The sequence below is a fragment of the Ursus americanus genome, chromosome 10 (genome assembly GCF_024610735.1).
Source record: "Ursus americanus isolate L20-20 chromosome 10, mUrsAme1.1.p, whole genome shotgun sequence".
In the NCBI taxonomy this organism is placed as follows: Eukaryota; Metazoa; Chordata; class Mammalia; order Carnivora; family Ursidae; genus Ursus; species Ursus americanus.
Genome location: NC_142136.1, coordinates 40,940,731 through 40,948,979, shown reverse-complemented (window position 1 = coordinate 40,948,979; position 8,249 = coordinate 40,940,731). Strand labels below are relative to the sequence as shown.

The 8,249-nt window shown below is 35.1% G+C and overlaps 1 pseudogene; it reads right to left on the bottom strand.

The window, feature by feature from the left end:
* Positions 1-1,523: 1,523 nt before the first annotated feature.
* LOC123801007 (protein SET-like) lies at positions 1,524-2,259 on the bottom strand (annotated as a pseudogene).
* Between the last annotated feature and the right edge of the window lie 5,990 nt (positions 2,260-8,249).

Genomic DNA, 8,249 nt, shown 5'->3' with positions numbered 1-8,249 from the left:
TATGCTTAGGTAGTTTCTCAAAATGTTATTCTATGCACAATAGCATTTAGCGGGCACAGCAGAGACCATCATCTCAAAATTCACATAGATGGGTCTCATCTGAGAACTTATGCTAAAGAGCTAGTACTTAGGAGACAAAAGTACTCCTAACCTGAGTTTCTTATAGTCAACACAGACTTCTTGCTGTGATTGCCTGTCTTCTTGGCCACATTTTATAGTGCCAAGGAAGACATGCCAGCAATTGCCCTTGTGTAAACTGGCATTAAATCACCAGATCTGTCTGATGGTGAAGGCAGACGCTATTATCAGGTAAATAAAGGCCCATTTAAAAAAAAATGCCAATTTGAGATACAAATCAAGGATGGATACAATATACTCAGAACTGAGCTTTGATCAACCTGGTATCCTGAATGATGTGAAAAGTTCTAGAAACTGATGGCAAATTGTATCCATGATGTTCCCCAGCTGAGGAGACATTAATCCATTGATTCAAATCCCTTTACTCCATCCACATGGCCCTGAGGTCATCCTGCAAAGTGGGTATCAAAAAATACGGAGTTAGGGTAACAAAGTTTGACAATATTTTATATAAGTCAAATTTGAAAGACATATTAAGTATATCTTCTCTGAGAGAAAAGCATCAAATTCTTTGTGTACACATTTTGTAGTTTTATTGTAACAAAGCACCTGGTACACTTCTAATGTTTAAAACTAAGCATCTTCTTTTGTATCCAGTAAAACGTAAAGAAAAGTAAAAATAAATAGGTACAAAATTACAATAGAGTATGTTTATTCCAAATAAGGTCATACAAGTTCTGCTGATTCTTCCATTGAGTGGAAAGGCTCAGGTCATCATTAGGAGAGAATTTTATTTCAAAAGTGTCATCTTAAACTGCAAGGATGTCTGTTAAACATTACAATTGAACATGCCGAAGGAAAAACCATGTTGTCAAAATGCCCACTAACTCACCCAAACATCTGAAATCCACCCTTGGCTGACCTTCTATTACCCCAGTTTTTAAGTTTTCTTTTTTTTTTTTTTTCTCTCTTTCTTTTTTAATCAAGAGAAAGTAGACAAATACATGTTGGTAAATGCTAACTGTCCATTTTCACATAAAGAGGCAGTGTAATCTCTGAGCCTACTACACAGAGGAAAGAGGAAAACAGAATTCTATGCACTACTACACAGGGGCCTAGTACCCTCCAGGTTCCAGCAGAAATAAGGAAGCAGAGTTTTCTTTTTTTTCCCCACAGAGCAGGGTGGTGTCGATTCCATAGTTTTTATTGGGACTGGAAGGGACAAAACTGAATTTGGAACAGAAATGGGTAGAGATTCTTTTCCCACTATATACTGCTCAAGGTATACCCCACCCCTAAATAAGTTGAACCATGATAAAAAGGAAATTCTTTCCTCAAAAACCTCAAAAACAGAGTCACAAGGCACAAGAAGAAAAGAAAGAAAGAAAGAAAGAAAGAAAGAAAGAAAGAAAGAAAGAGAAAGAAAGAAAAAGTAAAAACAACTGCAACTTGTTCCCAGGGATTGGAGAATATTTTAAAAAGTAAGGTTGGAATCCATCAGTGTTCATTAGTCATCTCCTTCATCATCCTCTCTCTCCTCCCCCATCATCATCTTCATCTTCACCTTCATCTTCACCTCCTTTTCATCAGTATCTTCCAATCCTTTTCTTCTTCATCATTTTATTCTCCTTTCTCTTATTAATCATCTATGTCCGAAACTACACTGCAATGGAGTTGGCCAAATACCATCTTTGATGACAGCTCCTAACTCATTTGCACCTGCATCAGAATGGTCAGTAAATCAGGTTAAGAAATGCTCTGGTTTCTCCTGCTGTCTCTTCCTGCTGGCTTTGTGTTTGACTTGAACATTTCAGTCAAATCCTTTCCAAAGTTACATTTGATTTCAGTGGACTTTGAAGATGGATTACTGCTCTCATTCATATTAAATTCTTTGTAGAGAACTTTGTTTTGGAAGTGAGGGTTTTCATCAAAACAAAAATTGATTCTGTAACCTGATTTAATATCTTCAAATTCTGTGACTTCAACTCCTGTCAAATAGTGCTTCTTCATCGTCCTCCCCAAGCAGGCAGACACTTGTGGATGGTTGACAAATGTGATTCCACCCAAATTTGGGATTATCATACTCAATTCCGGCCTCTTCTGAAAAAAATGGTTGGCGAGTTTGCTAGATTTCTGTTCTACTTTCAAGATCTCCTCACTGGGTTGTTCATTAAGTCGATTTCATTTGTAAGTAATCACTTGCTTCTTGCTGTTATTTTTCTGAGGTCTTGATTCCACTGGGGTTGGAGTTGAGCTCCTTTTAAGGGAGCTGGTGCGTACAGGGTGCTGTTCCTGCAGGAGGTTGAGAGGGTCTCAGCAAGGAGGGGATGAGAAGGGAAGGTAGGGATGGCGCCAGCAACTTCTGCTCAGCCACGCCTGCCTGCGTGCATGCGTGCGTGCGTGCTTAGCCCCGCCTCCTCCAGGCGCTGGCTGCGCAGCAGCCCTCTCTTCCAGAAGCGCGCGCGCGCCGATGGGCGCCGCGTGCAGCCAGCCTGCTTCCTGCTTTTGGAGGCTTGGTAGCGGCAAGGCGGTGGCAGGCAGGCGTTTAGCTCTTCTCGCTCCCCGTGCTCTAGCTCTTTTCCCTCTCCTGGGTCCCACCTCCTCCGCTCATCAGCAGCAGCGAGGGGTCTTACGGTATCTTAAAGTAGGTATTATTTTTCTTAATTTTGGAAAATTAAGTGATAGTTTTTGTCTTTATCGGAGTAAGAAAACTTAAGAGATCCACCCTCTGAACAAATTTTGAAAAGTGTGCAATACTGTATTGTTAATTGTAGGCATAACATTGTACGGGAGATCTTTAGAACTTACTTATCTTGAATTACTGAAACTTTATACCCTTGAACAGAACTCTCCATATCCTTCTGTCCAGCTCCTAGAAACCACTATTTGTTTCTGAGTTTTGCCATTTTTTTTTGTTTGTTTGTTATTTTAAGACTTCATTTATTTGAGAGAGAGAAAGAGAGTGAGAACATGAGCAGGGTGAGGGACAGAGGGAGAAGCAGACTCCCCGCTGAGCAGGGAGCCTGTTCTGGGGCTGGATCGGAGCTGAGCCGACAGCTTGCTTAACCAACCGAGCCACCCAGGTGCCCCTGGGTTTGGCTATTTTAATACTTAATATAGGTGAGGTCATTCCTGATTTGCCCTCCTGTGACTGGCTTATTTCACTTAATATAATGGCCTATAGGCTCATGCATGTTATTTCGAATAGCAGAATTTCATTCTTGTTTAAGGCTGAATAATATTATTTTGCATGTAAATGCCTCATTTTCTTTATCCATCAATCTTTCAATGGTGTCGAAAGTTCAAAAACAGCAGAAATAAAGCCAGTGAATCACCAAAGTAGCAATTTGTCGAAGTTTATTGTGCACACACCAAAAAGATATTTTGTGAAATGGGAGCACTGAAGCCAAAACATAGAAGAAAACTCAGGAATGTATTGTTATAAAGCGGCATATGTAGTGAGAAGGCATTAAATGTTTATTCTTTACAGAAGTTGGTTATAATATTTTAATTTTCATAAATGATAGGTAATTGGTCAGTAGTTATTTCATACTAACCTTGGGAGACAGTGTAAGTTTTGTGTATGATTTCCAGAGGCATAAATAAATGACCCGGGTCAAGCTAGTTTTGCAAAATAAGTTCAATTATACTTTGTATGACTAAATTGGTTTCGTCTGCTCAGAGAGTTTTCAATGCTGGTATGTGTTTGTTTTGATTTTAACAGTGGAAATTTAGGTTGTTTCCATAGCTTGGCTATTGTGAATAATGCTGCAATAACCATGGGAGTGCAGATCTTGATTTCAGTTCTTTCGGGTACATACCCAGAAGTAGGATTGCTAGAGCTAATGATAGTTCTGTTTTTAATTTTTTTCAGGAAGCGTCATACTGTTTCCCACAGTGGCTTCACCATTTTATAGTCCACCAACAATATTTAGAGTTACAATTTCTCCACATCCTCACCAACGCTTATTATTTTTTATTTTTATTTTTGATAATAGCCATCCTAACAGTTGTGCAGTGATATCTCATTATGATGTTGATTGCCATTTCTCTGATGATTAATAATATTGAGCTTCTTTTTATATGCTTGTTGTCCGTTTGCATATCTTTTGCAGAGAAATGTCTATTAAGATTCTTTGTTCATTTTTTAATCAAGCTATTTGGCTTGTTGTTTTGGGGGGTTTCTTCTAGTTTTTTATTTTGTTTTGTTTTTTGCTATTAAGTTGAAGATCTTCTTTATGTATTTTGAACATTAACCCCATATCAGATTTATGGTTTGCAAATATTTTTTTCCCTTTCATAGGTTGTCCTTTCATTGTGCTTATAGTTTTCTTTTTGGGGTAGAAGCTTTTTGCTTTGCTATAGTCTCATTTGTCTATTTTTGCTTCTAATGTCTGTTCTTTTGGTGTTATATCCGAGAAATCATTGCCAACAAGACCAATGCCATAAAAGCTTTTGCCTGTGTTTTCTTCTAGAAGGTTTATACGTACAGGTTTTATGCTTAAGTCTTTAATCCATTTTGAGTTGTTTTTTGTGTATGGAATAAGACACCAGTTTCATTGTCTTGCATATGGATATCCAGTTTTCCCAGCACCATTTGTTGAAGAGACTCTCCTTATGGGTTTTTGGCATTCTTGTCAAAGAAGAGTTGACAGAGTATTTGTTTTTTCTGGGTTTGTTTCTGAAACAATCCATGAATTTGGGATATTCCCACTTATTTGTGTCTTCTTTAATTTCTTTCAGCAATATTTTATAATTTTCAAGTATAAATAAATCTTTTATGTTCTTAATTATATTTACATGAAAGTATCTTATACTTTTTGTTGCTATTGTAGATGGGATTTTTCTCTTAATTCTTTTTTTTTTTAAAAGATTTTATTTATTTAATAGAGAGACAGCAAGAGAGGGAACACAAGCAGGGGGAGTGGGAGAGGGAGAGCAGGCTTCCCACAGAGCTGGTAGCCCAATGTGGGGCTCCATCCCAGGACCCTGGGATCATGACCTGAGCCAAAGGCAGACGCTTAATGACTGAGCCACCCAGGCACCCCTTTTCTCTTAATTCTTAAACACTTTCTTAATTTTTGAATTTTCGGAGAGTTGGTTTTAGTGTATAGAAATGTAACTGATTTTTGTATGTTGATATTGTATCCTGCAACTTTACTGAATTCATTTATTGATTCTGACACTTTTTTAAGTGGAATCTTTAGGGTTTTCTGTATACAAATCATGTCATATGCAAAGAAGGTAATTTTACTTCTTTCCCAATTAGGTATCATTCATTTCTTTCTCTTGCCCAATTGCTGTGGCTAGGATTTATAGTACTGTGTGATATGGAATTAGTGAGAAGAGGTATCTTTGCCTTGTTCTTGATTTTAGAGGAAAAACTTTCAGTATTTCAACACTGAGTATGTTAGCTGTGATATATGGCCTTTATTATTTTAATTTTATTCTATACCTAGTTTGTTGAGAGATTTTATAATAAAAGTTTGTTGAATTTTGTCAAATAATGTTCTTACATCTGTTGAGATGATCATAAGATTTTTATCCTTCATTCTATTAATGTAGTGTATCACATTTATTGATTTGCATATGTTGAAACACCCTTGCATCCCCTAGATAAATCCTGTTTGGTCATGGTGTATGATCCTTATAGTGTTGCCGCGTTCAGTTTGCTGACATTTTGTTGAAGGTTTTTGCATCTATGCTTATTTGGGATGTTGGCCTTGTTTTTCTTTTGTTCGCATTTTTTTTTTTTTTTTTTGGTAGTGTCTTTGTCTGGATTTGGTATCAAGAGAAATCTGTCATCACAAAATAAGTTTGATAGTGTTCCTTCCTCTTCAGTTTTTTGGCTAAGTTTGAGAAGGATTAGCATTAATTCTTCATTAAGTTGTTAGTAGAATACAGCAGTGAGGCTTTTCTTTGTTGGGAAGTTTAATTATTAATTCAATCTCCTTACTCATTATTCTGTACAGGTTTTTTATTTTTCACAATTCAGCCTTGGTAGGTTGTATATTTCTAGGAATTTATCCATTTCCACTAAGTTATCCAATTTGTTGGTATACAGTTGTTCATAGCAGTCTTTTGTGATCCTTTTTTATATCTATGGCATCAGTTGTAATGTCTCTTCTTTTATTTCCAATATCATTTGAGTTTTCACCCTTTTTTCTCAGTTTGGCCAAAAGTTTGTCTAGTTTTTTAAAAAAATCGACTTTGTAAGCTCGATTTTTTTTTTCTATTTTTCTGTTCTCTGTTTTGTTTATGTCTGCTCTAATTTTTATTATTTCCTTCCTTCTGTTAACTTTTGGCTTAGTTTGTTGTTGTTCTTCTTATTCCCTGAGGTGTAAAATTAGATTGTTTATTTGAAATTTTTTTAATGTGGACATTTATTATAAATTCTTATATAAGAATTTGTTGTTGTACTTATATAAGAATTCTTATATAAATATATATAAGAACTATAAATTCTTATACAAATTCTTATATAAGAATTTGTTGTTGTTCTTCTTATTCCCTGAGGTGTAAAATTAGATTGTTTATTTGAAATTTTTTTAATGTGGACATTTATTATAAATTCTTATATAAATTCTTTATAAAATTCTTTCTTAGTACTGCTTTTACTATATCTTGTACATTTTGATGTGTAATGCTTTGTTTTCATTTGTCTCGGGATATTTTCTAATTTCCCTTATGATTTCTTCTTTGAACCATAGGTTGTTCAAGAGTGTATGGTTTAATTTTCCCATATTTTGAATTTTCAAGTTTTTCTTCTGTTGATTTCTTGCCTCATTTTGACAGTAGTTGGAAAAAGATTCTTGCTGTGATTTCCATCTTCGTAAATTTGTTAAGACTTTGTTTTTAACCTGACGTGATCTATACTGAAGAATGTTTCTATGTGCAGTTGAAAGGAATGTATATGCCCCTGCCATTGGGTAGAATGTTTTGAGTTTGTCTGTTAGGTCCATTTGATCAGTAATGTTGTTCAGGTCCACTCTATGCTTATTGACTTTCTGTCTGCATGTTCTGTGCATTATTGAAAGTAGTGTATTGAAGTCTCCTATTATTGTGTGGCTGTCTCTTTTCTCTTTTCGTTTCTGGTAATGTCTGCTTTATATGTTTAGGTGCTTTGATGTTGGGTGCGTGTATATTTCTAATTGTTTCATCTTCCTGGTGAATTGACCTTTTTATCATTATATAATGTTCTTTGTCTCTTGTGGCAATTTTTGTCTTAAAGTAATTTTTTCTGATAGAAGTATAGCCACTATTGCTCTCATTTGTTTATAGTATTGATGGAATTATTTATAAGTGTTGAATTTAACATATTTCTACCCTTGGGTTTGGAAAATGTCAAGCTAAGGCAGAAATCACAAGGAAAAAGAGATATTAAGTAGATTGAGACAATGTGATAAATTAAGGATTAGAGAAATATCAAATTGAGTGGGATAGGCAAAGTAATCATGATGGAAGAGATCACAGGTAGCACACAAGAAAAAATACTACTTTATAGATGAAAGGATAAAACAGCTCAATAGGGAAATACATTAAAATTCTATTATCATTTTGATTAAAAAGCATATCTATTTATCTTTTCTTTGGCTATTTACCCTGACATTTAATTTAGCATAAGTTTAAAAAAGTAATGCCGGTATGGAAACTGACAGCTACTTTTTTGCCTATGTTGTCAGAATCTGAAAAGATCTGTTGTGAAATATCATGTAGCAACCCCTTGGAGAATTCTGTCTTCATATGGCTTATTTATGTTTGTGCATGCTTTGAGTTAACAAATGTTCAATACACACACATGCACTGAATAAATGCATTATCATAAAACAGCAAAACTATTCTTACAGATAGAATTGACTGCTTATTATTGGCTTCATATGGGCACTATACAGACTTTTATAATAGCTTCTTTGATAATTTAGTAAACTTACTTACTTGAATACATTTATATGTACCCAACTTCCATTAAAGTATACTATATTTTTCTGGAGGGAAAGACCTAAGTTCCATCATTATTGTTTTCTTAGAAATGTCAGTATACTGCTAAATCAATGAGTGCTTATTAAATGAAAGAAAAGAAAGAATGAATGAAATTTTAGCTGTGACAAAAGCTTTGCCTTTTGTAATTTTCTAAAACTTTCTCATCATGCATGATTATTTTAAGAGGGTTT